At 35.4% G+C, this 21,147-nt stretch overlaps 1 protein-coding gene across 5 annotated transcripts in view; it reads right to left on the bottom strand.

Annotated features, from left to right (window-relative positions):
- The window catches only part of LOC118184750 (somatostatin receptor type 2-like), a 512,152-nt gene extending 491,292 nt beyond the window's left edge, over nt 1-20,860 (bottom strand). For 4 of the 5 annotated variants that reach the window (XM_085810824.1, XM_085810825.1, XM_085810827.1 and 1 more), the window contains exon 1: nt 19,892-20,274. The gene's annotated coding sequence lies outside the window, so the exon portion shown is untranslated. Of the gene's footprint in view, nt 1-19,891 lie in introns of all 5 variants that reach the window. The other variant, XR_015039466.1, reaches the window with a different exon arrangement.
- Between the last annotated feature and the right edge of the window lie 287 nt (nt 20,861-21,147).

The raw sequence follows: 21,147 nt of genomic DNA, 5'->3' as shown, positions 1-21,147 counted from the left end.
TGACCAAACGCCAGGAGCGAGGATGCCCTCAGGACTCCTGCGCCGAAACGGATTTTTGGAACATAACTTTCAATACTGTGCTGGAAGCTGATTGGCCACAGCATACTACAATTGTTGCTTACGCAGACGACGCTGCTCTGCTGGTCAAGGGACGCACACGGAAGGAATTAGAAAGACATGGGACTATCCACTGAGAAATCCATGGCCTTTGGCATCCCTAGGGCAGGTACAAATCCTTTACGCCGCCCTTGTTTCAAACTGCACAATCAAAACATCAAGATAGTCCCAACTCTTAAAACATCTATGCCTGCTCTGGGGCCAAGGACTCACGTGGCTCCAACACATAAAAGACATCAGAAAGAAAACTATCACCATTGCAAGGAAGGCACGCACCTTTCAAGGGCAAAATTGGGGGCAGAACCACCATACACAGAAGATCCTATATCACACGTGGGCAGAGAAGATCGCCACATACGCTGCCTTGGCCCACCCAATTGAGCGCTCGTAAAATCAAATTCCTGACTACCGTCCAATATCCTTTTGCCCTCAACCTCACCAAACACTTTCGCACAACTGCAACAATGTTGCAGGTGAATGTCCTTGCGGGGTTGCTGCCTCTCCACATAAAAGTAGAAATGGAAATGGCATATACAATTCTAATATACTTAAGAAAAGACGTTATATTCTACAACAGCACTTGCAGCCCAGTCCAATTTGAAACACATGGACACCCTCTCCACACACAACCGGCAGTTAAAGGCAAAGGGATCTCTGTCATCATCCCACGCACCCCTACCAACACTGAAATACAAGTACCTTCACAAGGTACCCACATCTTTACAGATGGTTATAAACAGGAGAGAGTTGTAGGCAGTGTCTACATCCATTACCAGGATGGTCTGATAGAACAAGAGTGGAAAGGCCGTTTGCAAAATCACCACAGCATCTTCCAAGCGGAGGTCGTGGCCACCACGGCAGCAATGCAACACATTGTCCATAATGATCTAACTCATGCCACACTTCATACAGACAGCTACTCAACACTTCAAGCCCTCCAGAACCATCAGCACACTTCCTATTAGTCATCGCCCTTCAGCACCTCTTGCAGCAACATTCACATACACATATGCACACGAGGCTGATGTGGATAAAAGCACATGGCAACAACGAAGGTAATGAGTCAGCAGACCGTTTAGCCAATCAGGCAGTAACCGACTCAAATGCACCAGATGATCCACCTTCAAGCCCCACCCTCCTACCTAAAAGGACAGCTGCGGAGTAAAGGGCTCCAGCAATGGCAGAAGGAATAGAACGATAGTACAATTGGCTGCCGCAACCTACGATATCCTCCCAAAAGTCAGCACGGATCGAGACATTGCAATCGCTCCGCTGACTCGATATATCACGGGACACGGCCCACTCCCCAGGTACTTCCAAAAGCACAATATCTCATCAACAGATATATGCGTCTGTGGAGCCCTAGGCAACCCAGACCACTACTCACCTGCCAGCTGAAAAGGACCATCACATCCCACTTCCAACCATGAAAAGTTATGCATTCCACCGCTTTATCATCACCCACAAGCCAGCCATAACCAAAATCTGCAAAGCTGTCACTCAAATCGGGGCAATGGGCCAAGACATCTGCTTACCGCAATAGACCAAGACCCGACTCTTTCAACGTGATCATCTTTTCGTCCTCCCTGCCGACTATCGAACTTTATCAAACGCTTATCACTCAGGGGCCACCCCCACAAGTTTTTAAACACAAGCTTCCTACCACCAAGCCTTTAGTTTATCTGCATACATCAATCTTCTTCTCACCTTACCGGTGTGCTAGCAGAGTACAACTGTGTCAACACACAAAGTACCTTCAAGTGCGTACATCACCTTCCAATCTACACCTATGCATGGTACACCACACGTATACATCGTGCACCAACTCTGACTATGCTTGAGGACTAGTGCACACATCAGTGGCCATCAGTACCTACACTGTAACTTAGATCTCTTAAACTGTGCACTGTCATAGTAACTGGGCAACCATTGTGATGTGTACTCAAATTACTGTGCCTAACAAGCGTCTGCGCTGTATCGACTGTAGCAACCTATACTAATTGTGTTAAAACATAATGACCGTGCCAAACTCGAAATTTAGTGCTTTTAGTACCACAGTGTACAATAAACTTTAGTGTAGCCTCAAATCTCGCAAATTTGAACAATAGTGCAGACTGAACTTTTAGCGAACTCTAACACTTCCTGCCACCATAACTCTACATCCGGTACTAATTGCTTCATCTTTGTGTTTATCAATGCATCTTCATGTTCGTATTTGTTTGCTTTTGTCTGTACATGTATCTATTCTTGTATTTGTTTTGTATATTTTTATGTATATGTGTTATTCCAACGACCATGCACACCCACAAAGCTATTGTCATGTAACCATTGTCAAACAATAATCCTCAGTCACTGTTTGGTCATATATTGATCTTTAGATTCGCATAATATACTCCCGAGGCTGCCTCAACGGCCCCAAGGAGTTGTTGTTTCTAGATAGGGGAGGGCGTGGACACACGCCTGTTTATCTATGTTAAACACCAGGCGTCCCCGTCCTCTGTCACCTGCGAGTGCGGACACCTGGTGTGCAGGTCATGTTTTGTTTGTTATAAAAATGTTGTGTCAATATATATGCCTCCATGGTATGTTCATATGCAAGGCCGTGTAGTCTATATGCCGTGTACTCTATATGACGCTGTGTATTTTATGTTGTAAATCTGTGACGTCAATATCTTATGTCGCAATGGTATGTATGTTATCTCCATGAGATGCTATGGTATGTCGCTATGCTATGTCCACCTTTCATGTAGTCACGTTGTGTATTTAATGCTGTAAATATGTAATCCTTATGCTATGCTATGTCATATCATGTTGCAATACTGTGTCATGTAATGTCTACGCTACGCTATGATATGTCACCATGCAATGTCCACCTGTCGTATAGGCCATGCCACACTGCGAATTGTATGTTGTAAATATGTAACCTCATTATGTTATGTCGCTCTGCTATGCCATATGCCATGCTATGCAATGTTGCAGTACTGTGCTACGTCTTATCTATGCTTAACTCTGTTATTTCGCTATACTATGTCCACTTGCCGTGTAAGTTACATTATGTTTTGTATTTAATGTTGTAAATATGTTATGTCGCTATGCAATGACTATATTCTATACTATGTCACGTCGAAATGCTATGCCATGTCATGTATATGCTGAGCTATGTTATGTCGTCATGCAATGTCCACTTGTCGTGCAGGTAATGCAACGCTAGGTATTTTATGTTATAAACATGTTATGCTCTAGATGGAGTGGGTCCCGGACTATATCCGATTAGTCTTTGAAAGGGTGACAGGTGACAGCACTCGACGATACACTAAAATACAGCTCCCGACTCCTCGATTCAGTCATTGCCGGAGCACAGAACTCTCTCTCGATGATGCACTAACCGCGATACACTAAGAGACTTTTCCGCACGGACTAACAAACTCGAAACACTAACTATCTCGCACTGACTCTCCGCGTACCAGCAGGGTTTATATAGTTTGTGGCTTGTGTTCGAAAACATTCTGGGCTAAGCCGGTAAGAATTCGTTCCAGAAGGTTCTCCATCCGTTCGTGGCATATCGCCAATTTTGTCACCAAAAGGGCGATTTCTCGTCGAACGTGGCAACCCTACCTTCCCTTATATTTTATGGCAACCTAAAACTGCTTTTCGGGGAAGCTATCTTACCGCGCCAGGACATTTCGTAACAATATTGTTACGAATTTGGTATTTAAAAAGCTAATGTTAGTTCAATTATAAATTAAATGGTTTTATTTCTCGCGCAGTGCAGCGCGTGACGAATATTAAAAGAAAGCTAAGCCGGAAAAATTAAAAATACAAGAGCGCGTGCGTTAAATAAATAAATATCTCTTTTTGATTTCGAGAAAGTACTGGAAAATTCTAGCGCGTGATTTTAAAATCTTATAAAAGGAGGAAAACATCTCAGTTTGTAGTAGTTGCTGCTTAGTTTGTTGTTGTTTAGAAAACTGCCGTTGTTGATTATAGCGAATTCGCGGATTAGCGTTCTTTAGCTGTTTTGAATTACGTTCTGTTGTACATTTAAGTAGTTAAAAGATAACTACTGTGAGATATTGTGATACTGCATGATAATTTGAGAAAATTTAAGCATTTCTGTTGTGATAATAATAAATTTTTGTTCATTTTTCATCGGACTTGTGCATTCATTTCATAACGAACCCGTACGCACACAACAATTTTTGGTGTCAGGAGTGGGGTTTGAATGCCAATAACAAGAGCGATAGAAGAGCAATTAAGGCATTTAATATCAGCCTTTGCCTCATTTAAAGAAGAAATGAAATTGGGCCAGGAATCCCTCAAGGAAGAAATGAAAGCGGCACAGGAACAAATGAAGTTGGGCCAGGAATCCGTTAAAGGAGAAATGAAATTGGGCCAGGAATCCGTTAAGGAAGAGATGAAATCTCTTAAAAATGAGATGAAAGCAGGTCAGGACGAAATGAAAAGAGAAATTACCTGCGTAATAGAAAATAAATTTGAGGCTATGGAAGGCAGAATAGACGCGGTTGAAACTAAAGTTGGACAAATAGAAAAAAGAGTTTCTTCGGTAAAAGAACAAGTAGAAGAAAGAATTTCTTCTGTAAAAGAACATATAGAAGAGAGAGTTTCTGCCGTCGAACAACAAATTGATGATAGGGTTTCTGCTGCCGTCGCCAAAGAAGTTGGCAGCCTAAAGAAGTGCATAGCGACGGTAGGAAACAATTCTGAAGGTTTCAAATTTTTATCGATGCCTGCTCGTTCCGTTCTGAAACTATCTACATATGATGGGAAGACCTCCTGGCAGGTGTATAGGACACAATTTTCTATCGTTGCGGATGCGAATGGATGGGATTCCCAAGCTAAGGCCTGTCATCTCGCCGCTTCTCTGAGAGCAGACGCAGCGGATATCCTGCAGACGCTTCCCGAAAATCAAAGGCTAGATTTCGAAGCTCTATCCGGCGCTTTGGAGCTGCGCTTCGGCGAGAAATGTTTAAAAGACTACAGCAGGCTCCAATTAAAATCTCGTCAACAGAAGCTCACCGAAACGCTTCAGGAGCTCGCCACGGATGTTGAAAGGCTGTCACATCACGCCTTTTCGGAGTGCCCGACAGAAACAAGGGAAATCCTGTCCCTGCAATATTTCATCGATGGCATCCGGGACCCTGAAATACAGAAAGCACTGCGAATGGCGGATGTTAAAGATCTGAAAAGCGCTTTAGTGTATGCCATGAAATTTGAGGCAGCCCAGCAAGCCACCCGTCGAGACCGCCATCCAGTCAGAGCTGCTCAAGTCCAGGAGCCAGGGGATCAAGTCACTGCTCGTCTAGACGATTTAACTAGACAACTGAACGCCTTGAGACAGAATATTGGTGACAAGAAACCGACCGTAAAGTGCTGGAACTGCGGTGCTGAAGGACACATCCGACGAAACTGCAGAACACCCCAGGGCACGGATGCTAAGACCGCTCCTAACAAACAGCAGGGAAACTAATTAGTGGCCATCTCGCGGGGCGGAGGTTGCCAGATCATGAAAGGCCCCAGTTTAAAGCGCTTCAGATTTCTGCAGTGAGAGGCGGCTGTAATGGACTTTTCATAATAGGACATATTAATGGAGTTCCCTGCAATATGATCTTTGACACAGGAGCTAATGTTACCATCATTAGGAAAGATTTAGCTGAGCAGTTTAAAGATAAACTTATTTGGACGCCATCCTGTGTTACCCTTCAGACTGCGTCTGGTGACAAGATCGACATAACTGGGAAGTTAAACGTAAACATCACGTTTGGAAGTGCCGCCTACCATCACACGGCATATGTGGCGGATATTACAGATCCATGCATACTCGGATTGGACTTTTTAAGGAAATACAATTTTTCCTTAGATTTCAAAAACAATAAGCTGCTTTCAGCATCTGATGGCATGACTATCCATCCTCAAAAGGGATCCTCGCCTGGAAATGTCGACGCCTTGTCCGAAAGATCGAGCTCGGGAAGCTGCCGAAATCATACCAGGGTCGGAAAGAAACTCAAGACTACCAGCTATTCTCCATCCCAGAAGCTCTTCGGTCGAGACCTTCGTCTGCCTTGTGGCCGCCTGTTTAGTCGCCCTACGGATGCGCCTTCATCGCCTGAGGAACACATCCAAGATGCCTTGCCCGGTTTGAGGGGATGCACCGTTCTGCACGAAAGCGAGTCAACTTGGCAACGGAGAAAATAAAGATCAGATGCGACACAAGAGCTACTAGACAGAGATCCAACAAAGGAAACAAGGTGTGGTTGTGGAACCCAATTCAACGAAAAGGACTGAGTCCTAAATTACAGTCACCTTCGGATGATCCATGTACAGTGCTGAACACGAATGACGTCGTGGTTCGGATCCGTGAGTCTTCGAACTCTTACGACAGGTTAGCTTATTACTATGGCCATAGTACGTAATGTAAATAATTGTAAATAGTATCAGACCATGGTCCTTTTTGTTTATAAATGTGTATTTGATTTGATTTGTATTTAGTATTTGATTTGCATTTAGTATTTGATTTGTATTTAGTATTTGATTTGTATTTAGTATTTGTTTTGTATTTAGTATTTGATAGCATTTGATTTGTTTAAGTTAGTTATTGCATTTATTGTTTATATTGTTTGATATTGTAATGTAATGTTTATGCCTCAGTTGCATTTATGCCACAGTTGTAAGTTTAGCTTCCTGTCCAGGGATTGTACTGCCCGGGACGTGCAGTCCTTGGGAAGGGGGCAGTGTTACTAATTTGGTATTTAAAAAGCTAATGTTAGTTCAATTATAAATTAAATGGTTTTATTTCTCGCGCAGTGCAGCGCGTAACGAATATTAAAAGAAAACTAAGCCGGAAAAATTAAAAATACAAGAGCGCGTACGTTAAATAAATAAATATCTCTTTTTAATTTCGAGAAAGTACTGGAAAATTCTAGCGCGTGATTTTAAAATCTTATAAAAGGAGGAAAACATCTCAGTTTGTAGTAGTTGCTGCTTAGTTTGTTGTTGTTTAGAAAACTGCCGTTGTTGATTATAGCGAATTCGCGGATTAGCGTTCTTTAGCTGTTTTGAATTACGTTGTGTTGTACATTTAAGTAGTTAAAAGATAACTACTGTGAGATATTGTGATACTGCATGATAATTTGAGAAAATTTAAGCATTTCTGTTGTGATAATAATAAATTTTTGTTCATTTTTCATCGGACTTGTGCATTCATTTCATAACGAACCCGTACGCACACAACAATATGAACTAACTTGTTATTATGACTTGTTATTATTGATTAGTATGACTTTGTAAAATATCGGAACAGGCATCTGCACATAATATTCAGCACTGCAACTTAGATAATTCATCATTTAGTAAAACATGTATAGAACTTAAATATTAGTAATAATAACATACTTTAGTATTAATACATAGTCAGCATCGGCATGAGTACATAATATACTAATCTATATAGATCGTTATGGCTTGATTGTTTCAAATTCTACTACAACATTTTGTACTTTTATGTTTTATTAATTTTTTATATAAACGTTTTTTAAATTGATTTATTTACTTCTTATGTTTACTGCAGCGTTGCCTTAACATGTAATTCTCAAATATAATTAACAACTTCAAATGTTTTCCTAGTGCTTTTGGTCTTATACTGGTTAGTAAGTTAGTAATAGTTCCCTGTGCACTGCTAGCATTGTTTATAATCAGTATTATTTTATATTTATTCGATTCCTACTGGACAAGTAAGTTACTGCATTAGGACTGCATTAGAGGAATAGTACGATATTAGATGTGTAAACAACAGCGAACAGTATTATTTTTAGTAATTAAACTTTATTACTCACTCTTAGCGATATGGTGTCCTTTCTCTTCAATATATAACTTGCTCAGTAACTTTTCTCAATGTTCACATTTGTAATCTGTAACAATTAGTATTATTTAGTAATATTTAGTTTCGTTCTGGACAAGATAGCATTGTATTAGAACAGTAAGCAATATAGTATATAGCAGATAAATACACGTAAATCTTTTCTTACGTACCAGTTCTTAACGGATTGATTTCAAGTATATATTACATTAATATTTTGTATTTATCTGCTTATATACGTTTCATTCATTTATATGTTATTGCGTTATTTTTCCATTTTCATATAAACGATACTATACAGGATGTCGGTAATTTAATCCTCGCAAAACAAAATTGAATTGAAACGTAATTTCAAGTAACCGGAAATAATTTATAGCGATATAACCTTTAATTAAAAGAAATTTAATTTGCTCTAATTTTCTAACAGGACAATAGGAAATTAGTTTGTTTACAAAACGAGTTTGTTTAAAATAGTGTCATGCAGTGAAAAAGACAATGTGCATTCTCTATTTATGAGCAACGAAATCCTCCGAAACAGTTTAGAGGTGATTTCGACATGGATTTAATAAACCTCCAACAACGGAACAATCAGTTACAAGATGGTTAAAACATTTTCGAGAAACCGATTATAAAAGGAGTTATATATATGTGTCATTGATGAAAATATTTCCGCCAGTCGAAGATATGTTTGTGCGCAGTCACAATAATTCAGCATGCCAGCCTGCAAACAAGAATTTCCAGGCGACTGTTCATAAAGATGTTCAAGAAGGGTTGAAATAATTATGTATAAATTGCCAATTTGCCAACAAAACAAATATAAGGACCGTGTTGTTCATAAGGTATTTTGTGTAGACATTCGTGTCTGTATCAGTAATGATAAACAATTTCTTCACAAAATCGTACCTCTGCCATTGGGCTACACATGTGAGTGATTTTCTTGATGAGGCATACCTAGATAATGGGACTGGTAGAAGTGGACCACGTTCACAGTCATTGGAAGAACCCAACGGCACAGCACTCGATTTCTTTCTCTGGGGATACCTGAAGTTTATGCTGCAGAGATTCACAGCATGGAAGAATCTAAAAATCAGATCACCACAGAAACAAGTAATGTGACTTCGAAAATGCTTAATAATGTGTCTGGAAGAAAATCGATAACAGAATTTATATGCTACTCATGTTGCTACTCATGTTAATATTGTAGAGATATTAGGTAGTTTTGGAAGCAGGCAAGATGAAAATTTAGCAACGCCTTCGCCGGGAATCGAACCGTGGACCTCTCAATTACGTGCTGAGCGTGCAGACCACTACACCACGAAAGCTCGCTAAGAAGGCGGGAGAAGTACCTAATATAAAATTCTTTAAAGTGCTAAATAAATTTCCACCAGTTTTTCCCGCAGTCTCTTGTTCTGTATTATTGAAAACATGTCTGTATCCGGTCAATAAATTCTGGGCATCCTGTATTAATTTGCAATATGCAATAATATGCAATAATAGTGATTTACTAAGTTTGCTATGGTTTTTGATATTTTGAGATGGAGTTTTGTAGAATCACTAGTACAGATGCCTAATGGTATCAGAGATTCTTATATAACTTATCTTTCAACTTAACTGTTGCATTACAGAATGTGTAAGCAATAATTATGCTGCTCAAAATGTTTGGATCATGTGTATATTACTGAATTATTATTATTATTTTAACCACATTACGACACATAGTGGATTAGTCCACAATTACGTTTGGTTTGTTTCCGTAGTCGGGAGCCATTCCAGTGGCGAACTCGCTGGCTCACTCTTCTACGCGTAAAAATTAAACAAGGTATAAAAAACAAAGAATTAGTACTTTAATAAAAATAAGGAGACTATTTTTGCTCCTAAATAAGCAAAAATAGTATCCTACTTTTAATTTATAATAATATAAAAATAGTATCTTACTACTAATTTCTTAAGTACTAATTCTTTATAAATGGTTTGGAGTAACTGGCAATTTTAATGAAATGGTACTCACTAGAGTACTTTGTGTGCTCGCAGTTTCGTCAGAAATGAACATGACATACTTTGCTATAATATGAAGTGTCACATGTGTTAGAATTTTTAGTGGTAATTTCTTAGAAAAAGGAGATTTTTTTTAATTTTTTATTAGTAGAATATATAAAAGCTCATTAGGGTTATCTGTTTAAGCGTAGGATTGCCTTTAAGAAGGACTTTCAGAAGCAAACTGGCTCGTAGTCTCCATGTATGAATGCAAATCCTCAAAAACGTCCACGCAGTCAACACGTTTGCAGTGATTTGAATAAATATAGAAATATTAGAATTCATCTGTCCTAGCCACACGGACACCAAAGGATCTAGAGTCATAAGCTGCGTTAAACAGTACTGCATTCTTTTTGGGGGGAGCAAAACAGCCGCATACCATTTATGAGAAACTGAAGTCAACTTTGATAGGTTTCTGAAATGCTGCTGTTTCCGGTTATTTATAAACTTTTAGAGTTCGTATTCATCTTCGCTACACAATAGTTCATCCATTAGTCTTATTACTGCTGTAGTTGAACAGATCGAAAGCATTAGTATTGTAACTACTAATGAATACACCAAAACTCTCTCCGGAAAGGTTATGAAAAATTCAAAGTAGTTTCATCAAGGAAAACGCGAGAATAGACGTTTTAAAAACTGTGGACGAATATTTCATGAAAAAGAAATGTACGTGCGTGCTAAGTTCGATTACATACCAGCTGTGTCTTTATGCGAGAGATTCCTTTTGCTTCTATGGAAAAAAAAATAAAATGTTGAAGCTGTGAGACCGAAATAGCAATTGAAAAATTATGTCGAGCCTGTTTTTCAAAAAACAACATGGAACGCATTTCTAATAAAACCGAAGGGATGCGATGTTATGCAGCTTCAAAGAGAACAAGAGAACATATTGAGCATGATTTTAGTGCCAACACTTCAAGATAAATATATAAAATGTTTATGAAACATGTGCTCGAATCCAACGACAAAGTTTTAACAGTTCAGTAAGCATTATATTTTACGTGATTGCTTCAATGGACTTGAATAAAACACGCTGACGCGAATGTTTCTACCGCCGTTTTCATAAAACTTATAAAAATATTCCTTATTCCCAAAAGAGCTGTCGGCCTGAATGATAAATCCACTTCGGCTGGAAGTTCCATTAAGTTTACGAAGAGAATGCTCTGGAAAGCTATGCTTAGCAGTTAAGCAGTTTAATAGCTCCAAACACATGTCTCCGATCTAAATTCCCCAAGCATTTGACAACGCAGAGATTAATGATCAGCGGGAACAAAGTTCATGCAAATATGTTCTCCGAAAATCTGCAAACTATCTACTACAGAAGGGTAATAATACATAAGTAGGCAGTATATAAACTGAATTATAGTTCCATATATTCGCCTGTCTTTTTTTATTTTCATTTACGATTCCATATATTTAATAATTAGCTTCTGAAATATGATCTTCCAGTTCTGACCGATTTTCTATTTTGATAATTTTCCATGACTTTTGATTTAACGTAATCGATCAAACTGATGATATTTCTCAGAAATAACATTTTAGTTTGCATTAGTATAGCATTTTAATTTATTTGTAGTGAAAGATAATTACTCTCTGACAAAAATATTTATTACACAAATTATTTCCTGGAATCTGCATATTCGGTCTTAAAAGCTCCTGGAATCTTTTGAATCTTCAATCTTTCAACTCCTTCGTTTCAGGATAAGAAGAAAGTAAAATAAGATCAACATTTACTTATCACTAAAAGTTTTGAATTAAACAAAAATTTTATATTTCCGTTTATTAACATACAAATTTCACTATAATCTTTTAAAAAGTTCCACTTATTTTTATTAAAAAGACACAAATGAATTTCGAAGAAAGAAATACAGAATTAAAAATCCTCAATCTTTTAGTTAAGTTGTTTTCAGTTCAGAAGTTTAATAACATACAGAAGCGAGACAAATGAAATTTTTAACTTTTCGGAATCTTCTAAATCAAACAAACGTAGAAAATGTACAATTATTTTAAGAGTTAACATAAATCAATTCTAAATATGGAATAGTAAATTAGCTCTTAAAATTGTTAAAGATATTGAATCTCGAGGTTCCTTTATTTAGCATAATTTGATGGACTATACGTGCATAATAGTTAAAATGTTTTAATTTTTTTCCAGAATATTTTTAAATCAAACACGTGTGGAAAGGATAGAATGATTTCATGAGTTAGCATAGATCAGTACTAACCTATTTCGAGACTTATAAAAGAAGCAATACTAAACATGAAACGCTGAATTAGCGTCAGATAATTATTAAAACTCTTGAATCTTGATGATCAGTTCTTTATCATCAATTTTGCAAAAATATAGCTGCGAAATAATTAAAAGCTTTTAGCTTTTTTCAGAATCTTTTTAAATCAAATAAGTATAGAGAAGAGTTTTTTAGCTTCTTCAGAGCAAGTACAGAAAAGGTAGAATTATTTCAAGAGTTATATTATTTCAAGAGAACAATACTAAACACGTAAAGTTAAATAAGATGCAGAAAATTATGAGTGAGACTTTTAGGCCCACCCCGAGGTTAATTAACCGACTGAAACTGCAGCTTTTCTTGCGACTGCAGCTTCAATTGCAAAATTTTTAAATGCGATAATCGCGGTCTTTTTGCTTTCTTGCACGAAGTAAAGGACTTTGTAATCACGAAAAATTCCGGGTATCGTATTTTAACGAAAATAACCAGTTTCAGCTCTACCGAATGCAATTAAACGATGTTTTTACGTGACAGCTGTACGTAAGAACAGAATAAAGACTCTTTTCCTCCAAGCGAATTATAAAATTGATTTAAAATGGATTCAGAAGATTTGTTTTCCTTGGCGTCTGTAAGTACGCATGTAGGTATGTATCTCACATAACTCAAAAACGAGTAGCCTCAAAACGTTGAAATTTTGCATATAGGAGTGCTATAACATGTAGCTGTGCAACTGCCTCCCTTTACAATCGGCTGCACCAAAACTGTATATATATATATATATATATATATATATAAAGAATATGTAAAAGATAAAATTAGCAACGTGAATTTCCCTTCTCATTTCTAAAAATAGTAACCCCTCTTTGCACTGCGTTATTTCTTGACTATTATATGTCATATGATTCTTACGTAATTATGACGACGTAAATGGAACTAAAACTCAACCAGCCAATAGTAAACTTAACCAGCCAATATTAACTGTCCAATCAAAATGCTTTGAAAACCAAAACTAACTCAGTCTGACTTGCGATTTCATCCCGAACATTACGCACTTGCTTTCCACGCTTTGGCACAGCTAGACTGCTGTCTGTCTGCTGCTGGTTTCTTGCTACAAAGTTATCAAACATGTAAGCCTTTTAGAACAGGCACATTTAATGTGTCGACTTGTATGTAACCGCAACATGTTGCTATAAGTAAAACTGAAGATTTAATCTGCCTTCGCCTCCAATTTGCTAGTCATTATGGATCAACACTTCTACGCCATACAAATTCCTGCCCTTGAATATATTACATATATATAATATGTTACTCAGCTTCGTGGGCTCAGTTTTTTTATTCTTATATGTTGGTAAATTGCGCATTTTTTGCTTTAAGAATGATTGAATTATGTTGTTCTTATCTTCCTGTTAAAGTTTTTATGCCTTTAGTTAATCGGCGTGCAATAGTGTCGAATTATGAACTGTTTAAAAGTTGTTTAAGTGCGGTTAAGCCTAATTTTTCTCACCATAGCAACCAGATATGTTTATATTTGAAAATTAGCTGAATAGTGAATAAGTCAGTTTCTGCAACTTCAGTGTCTTTTTGATGAGTAGGATCAAAAGTAAACGTTCAGTTTTGTGCACCGTAAAATCTGCCATCTTGCTCGCTGAATGAATTGCTTGCTTTTGCGTAGAAACTCGAATTTTAATTGTAAAAACTGTTTTTTAATTGTTTTAACTAAATTTGGTGTTTTATATTATTCCATATTTTTTCATTTTTAATAAAGATATTTTGAGATTTTATGTATTTTTGCCTTGTCGTGAAGTTAGAATTGATTACTTGAATTAGAATCTCTAATGAAATTCGAGGAAATAAGTTTAAATGAAATACAGGAAAAAAATGCGTAAAATTTGATATTCCGTACAAGTCATGTGGTGTACACATCATATATTTTTCTTAAAATATGCTTCCAACTGAATAAAGATTTAAGCTATTTATGAGATGACTGCATATTTTTCATGTTGTATATAAAAGTCTGAAAAATTAATCTTAACAATATGTGTAATTTGTCTCGAACTGCCGAACTTTATACGCACAACTATATTCACGTTACACATGCGGAATTACAAATGTATAAATATATATGTCCATGTATTTATATTACATATGGAATAGTACATATCGTCAATTCACCGCTTATATATGCATTTCTGCTGCTCAAAAAATTAAAAAAAAACATCACACGGTTTTAAGAAATACACGTTTCAATCATCACTTTGGGAAAAGTTCTAGCTCTAAGATCATAGTAGCCTAAAGCATACTAAGCCTAGGTCGAAAGCAAGAGAGTTCCATGCATGCTCTATCGGATTATTTTATACTTTTGGTTTTCTGCTCCAGTATTCCAAAAAAAAAGTATATGACAGCGAACACTAGCATTCTTTAAAAGGAACGCATCGTTGATAGATCCAGCATACAGCAAGATCAAATGTTCCAAAATTTCATCCCTGTTCCCATTACAGATTACGTACAAGTACGTGCGTTTGCGCATACTTGTTCCTCTCGAAATCATCAAGTCACCGCTTAAATTTTTGAGGTATAAAATACGTTTTTCTCCATTACGTTCTCTTCATAGAGGTGTAACGATCATTTGGATCCAAAATGTCGTTGCACACATTGTTATTTCCATCCTGGTTGGTGTTCCACTTCCCTCATTGGAGTTTAAATATTTTTATAAGAAATTCTTGTTTTCCAATGCTTATTTAGCTAGTATTCAGTTGATTATACAAAACTAAGGAAATATTTGATAGCATAAAAGAAGATCTCTGCAATCAAGCAAAACGATATGCCACATATTTCGATAAATTATTTCCTAAAACGGTGAAACTAGCATTAACTATTTCCGAGTGTAAAGAGGGTGTTGTCTGTGCATTCCTGTATTTTTTATGTCTTGGAAATTGATGAAACACTTTGTATATTGATAAACATAAACTCTGTATACGAAGCCAAACTAACTGCGACAAAATGTGATCCTTATCGGATCTCGGTTCGTTTCATAATTAAACATAAGGTAAATATAAATATGTAGATCAAAATTATAACTTAAATTAGCAATAACCTCTTAATTCTTCATTTCAATTTGGATATTTCACATCTCTGTTCTAAAAAATACGAATCTTCTTAATAATCTTTTCTAGGCTGCGTCATTTCTAAAGTAATTCATATCATATGACTTTTATATAATATTGATTCGGAAGTTAAAATTATTCATATTGATCTGACTAAGTAGATTCGGGACCTCATCTTAAATCAAATCATTAAAACCCAAATAGAATCTTCACATGTCTGGGAAGAAAATGCGACACAGCTGACTTCTATTCATGATGTAATCTGCACCACTCAGTTTTCCTGCAACATACTATGCTTTATAGCTAAGATAGAACAACTTACAACTCTACATACATACAAACCGTACTGATGAAACTGGTTTCGTACAGTCTCCGTAGATATTTTTTGTCTTGTAGTCTAGAAATCTCCCTTCGCAAGGACGTTATTTTCTTACACCGTTTCGATGGATTGTAATGGATAGAAGACTCTCGTTGAATTCTGATGTTTCACTTGGGTGCACTTGCCCTGACTTTCTACTAACAGTCTGGAAATTTGTAATCAGACACGTCAAAGAAATTAGAAATTCGCCTGTTTCCAAGTGAGTAACTGTTCGCAAAGTTATCCATCTTATACAATGAGACGTTCCTGAAGATCTTTTTATATAAAGACAACCTCTTAGAATAATATTGCTCAACGTAAACTTCATAATACGGAATTTCGGATCAACCACTGTGATTTTGAATTCTGACAATTACGTATTTTAGCGACACTGATGCCGTTTTGGCTAAGAAATATTTTTGAATCATTAAACTCGTATTCATTAGGCTTTTATTATATTTTATACGTTAGGCTGATATACAGCTTGCTTTATTTATTTTTATTCAAATATGTAAAAATCGGATATAATGAACCATTTTGGAGCAGCAGAGAGATGCGACGCCAGCTGTCTTGCACATAGCAACGGGAAGCGATCATCGGGCGTTGTGGTAATTCTCCATCGTTCTAGACCCATGCCTTCTACAGGTTTTTATCCCTTTGGTTGCAATTCTACAGCCTGTCGATGACACTACGATGCATATTCAGCTCTCTCGCAACAGCAGATTGCACCAGCTTGCAGCATTCCGAAAACCTTCGCGCATTTCGTCGTGCAAATGGTATCATCGGCTCATGCTTTCCGCTTTGGCTATCTTTGATTATACGAAACTATTAGTGTGTGCAAATTGATGAATAGGTTCCGCATGCATCTTTTTAGGCGGTGTGGTGTGACTGTGAGATTGCGTTTTATGCTAATTTTAGTTGCCTATTTTCATTCGGAGATGCAACCTGTACCTCATATACAAATTGTATGTTTTATTTCTCCTTTTTGATTTTTATATTTCTCCTTTTACCGTTTGTTTATAATTGTCTTAGCACGAACGTAGATACGAGGCAGTTTCTTTTACTAAGACCTTCTCGGAAGCATGCCTGCGAGGAAGATAGCTTCGTGTGCTTCGTCTCGAAGTAATTAACGCACATGAAACAATTAAGCAAGTTTTGCATTAAGTATTCAAAGAAAGTATCATTTACGCCCTAAAATGTTTTATATCCACATAAAATTAAACATCATATACTATGAAAATAAGTGCAATTTAATCATTCAATTATATCTTTCGACAAAAGATACACAATTTAGAAGCAAGTATAATATCATGCGGTTCTTGGCACATCTTTCTGGGCTACGCAATCCAAGATCGCTGAAATCTAAGAGCACTCTTGCTGTAATTTATCATCGAGTTGTTCATCTTTTGGACATAGGCTAAAATAAAATAGATTGTTGCAAATATTCTATTTCTTTTTGGCAGCGGTCATGTTTTTAATGCTCCAGTTAGCAATAATAAAAATTCAACGCATAAAAGCATAAAAACACCAACTGTTATTTTAAATGTCTATTTAAACATAATTTGAAGTCTGCATGTTTCCCTTGAAAGAAACCGGTATGTCACAACACAAATTAAAGTGCATTGAACCCCTTTGGAGTTAAATTATTTCGAAAGGAGTAGATAATTATGAGTGCATTTTCAACTAACTGGTATACATAGCTTTTATTTATTAATACCACAGTACTCCTTTTCAAATGGTTACTTCATGATGAATAATTAAAAGCAACTTAATGAGATTGCTAGGAATTGACATAATTATGCATTCATTGAAAATAATTAATATTTTTCTTTCAGATAAAATAGTCTGATAATTGCATAGCAGTACGTAAGACAAAAAATAACAAACTTAATTTAAAGTCCAAACCCAAAATTATTATAGAGTAATCGCTATTGTTTTTAATTATATCACTTATCTCTTGTACTTCGAGAAGATCGAAGCAATGTGAATAGTTAAAATTTATGCAATTTAAACAAAAGGATACTTCATCAAGTAGGATGTGTAATAAATAACACCAGTCTGTAACATTATTTTGACATTTTCGTCATTAAGACAAACTTTAACCAAATATTTAACATAATTAAAACAGAAAAATTTAAGAGTACTAAAATTCTCAGAATTCTGAATTATACTGATTTCACTTTAATAACAGAGCAGTTAGATGTTAGTTTGAATAGACAGATAGGATCATATTCTTCTGAGAAATACGTCAGATTTCCTTTATTAAAAATAAGATACCTGTATGGCTGAATTCTACTCTCCGTTGCCTAAAGCATGAGCTCGAAGCTTGAAAGAAAAAACATTTTTTTTTTACAATTAATGCAATTTTAGACGTTTCAAAAACGTCTAAAATTGCGCGTTTAAATGTTTGGTATTTTTAAACCGTCTTCTTTATAAAATTTTAATAGCAACGGTAGTGATGGAAATTATATAATTTCTTGATTTCATATATAATTCCGTTTGCCCCTTTTATTGTAGCATGACGTCTTTTTATCTATTGAAGTTTTTCCCGCTTCTTTAAAAACTAGCGATTGAATAATATAGTTTCAAAGCAATTGGTGATTCCATTGAACGTAGATTGATCACAATTTGGGACTTTGTACCGTTTTGTACAGCATTTAAAGTTTGTCAATATGCAAAGAAATATTTGTACTACTATTTGAAATTTTCCTTCATAGGAATAAGTTCGTTTACAGAATATTAAATTATGAAAATTCATTTTTCGAAACCAAGGTGTTATTGTATATCTTAAAAACTTATTAAATTCCCCTTATGGATATATATTAGAATTCTGTCCAATCAAAATTTTACTTTGATGTAAATTTGAAATGAATTCTACGCAAAAACATCAAAGTTGTTTCTGCGATTATTTTTAACATCATTTTTGTTACTTTCCGTGTACTGTGAAAACTTGCCACATGATTAAAATGCATTGCAGCACGATTCCGAGTGAAGTTATAGAATTCTACTGCTTTTCATATTGTAAGGAGAATGTATTCCCCGAATACCAAACGATTTCTAGTACGAAATCTTATTTTCAGACTAATTTTAAATTAAAACTAATTATTTGATTTTAAGAAGCGATGAAATTTTAACAAATCTGATTTTTTAGATAATTTAGCATCGACGGTGTGAATCTTCCACGGAAATGCTTATTCGAAAACTTAATTTGTAGCTTTTGTAAACTCCAAGCAAAAAAATATATTTAAATGATAGCTGTTAATATAGAGCGCATAATGACTAATGAAATGCTAACTTTTCCACGTGTAATTATGGATACTGAGCTTTATTTTCACACAGTCTGCATGCATAGCTGGTTATGTAAAATATTTTTTAAAGTAGAAATTAATTCCCGTTCTCATTTTGATTCTTAACATGGAAAGAGATAAAAAGGTCTGAATTTCTTATTTAAAAACTAAACAATACATTTTAATTAAAATAATCAGAAAATTCTGATTTTCAAAACAAGATAATTTTCAAAATTAATTACATCCTACAATTGTTATCAGATTCCATAAAAAGTTCCTAATGCCCATAATTTGAAGTCCGTAATTTAAACAACTAATACTGAACTTCATTCGTTAAAAATAAACTAACGACTCCTGAATCCTTCATAAAGACTGTTTTTATAACTGCACATCGGTTTATATTTCTTTATTTTTCATGTTTTTATTTTAAATACCAAATTTACAATTTTAAAGAAAGAAAAAAATGTGAAAGTTGTATCTGTGATGGAAAGGAATTAAATACATTGTTAAGCAATATTTATTACTATTTATTATTGTTAAGCAATATTTATTACTATGAAATTATCCTTAAAACAACTTTTGTACGTATAAAGAAAAGAAGGAATCAGTAAAGCACAAAAACACAAAATAAAGAAGTTTCAAAACACTAAATAAGTGAGAAAGAGCAACAGTCTTTTACAAAGTTTCAGTTCTAAAACGTATCATTTTTTTTTTTTTTCAAATACATAAAAACATTACATTGGCATGATAGGCAGCTTTTAGAAAGCTATATAATAAAGATTTTTATGCTAAAAAGTAAATGAAACCTAAATTTTTTATTTAACTAATCATTACTCTTCTCTTCAATATCCAAAAGTAACTTTAAATATTTTTCCTTAAATCTAGCATCCACTTACCTTTCGATGACCGCAGCTGGCTTTTGCGAAAAGTACCGCTCATATTTGACAGCGCATCGTCGAGAAGACGGGAAAAGTTGTGCCAAAGCTCTTCGGAGTTCTAAGAGCAGAAGTTTCTACTCAGCATCTGTATCCTCCCTCGCCTTCTCATCGATGATATATGATCGAAGAGAGCCATCTATTGGCGAGTTTCTGAATCACCGACAGTTTGCTGCGAAGTGAATTTGCTTTAGACTTTTGAGAAACTGCCGTGCAGCCAATACAGAATAGAGCACTTTCGACGATATTTAGTTTAAAATGTCTGTTACATTGTATTTATAATTAATCTGTAGGTGGACTTTTAAAAATTCTCCTTTTCTTACGTTTATGAAAATTTTTGTTAACGCAGATGCTTGCCTTGCTATAAAATTAAAGCAATTACAAATTTTTCGCCTCTTTCGAGGTGATGCATGATATCTGAAGTGAAATTCCAAAGCTTAGCCGTGCACACTTTTACCGGATTGAAAACACATAAGTATATCTTAAATTACCTATATATTCTGAAATATTCTTCACTAATTTTTGTATTTTACTTTTAAGGTCAACCACTTTCAAGTGCGGCAAAAAGTACTTTATAAAAGAAAAATAAGAAAGAGGAGACATTCAATTACCAGAAGTCAGCCATAAATATGACTGGTTTATCGATTCTATATTTTAAACGAAATTCAAGTCTTTATGAAAAGAGAGTTTAAAAGCTTAACTTAATTCCAGTTTATTGAAAATTTAGCTTACTCTCAGGTATCAGAATTTGTTCATAAATATGTTTTATTTCAAAGAAATCGATAAAGCTGAATGAAAAACGTAGAAACCTTTTTCTATCACACTTTTTGTTTCCATTTGCTGTTCCATATTCTCCGTCAGAATATTTCATTTTAAGAATATTTAGCCACTTTGCATAAATATTCTTTAAAACTTTTCGTAGTTTGCAAAATATTCTAAGTTTCGTCCCTTTTCTTTCTAAATGTATTTCGAAATTTAAATATTAATTGGTTGAAAGTTAGATATTAACTTTAGATTCCCGAAGTTCTCGCAGTGGGGATTTATTTCTATTTCAAAGTATAAATCGAGTTAGCTCAATTTGGTTTTGTCAGATAAACTATTGTTATAATGTAAAACTAACTAAATAAAAAAATAAAATATCTTAAAACTTTCATATTTGATATTACGCCTAAACGGGCGTTTATTTCTTTTCTTTTCATTTTTTTTTTTTTATTTTT

Source organism: Stegodyphus dumicola, chromosome 2, assembly GCF_044657685.1.
Source record: "Stegodyphus dumicola isolate Sdum_Otavi_A_Nest chromosome 2, ASM4465768v1".
Lineage (NCBI taxonomy): Eukaryota > Metazoa > Arthropoda > Arachnida > Araneae > Eresidae > Stegodyphus > Stegodyphus dumicola.
This window is presented reverse-complemented; position numbering and strand designations above follow the sequence as displayed.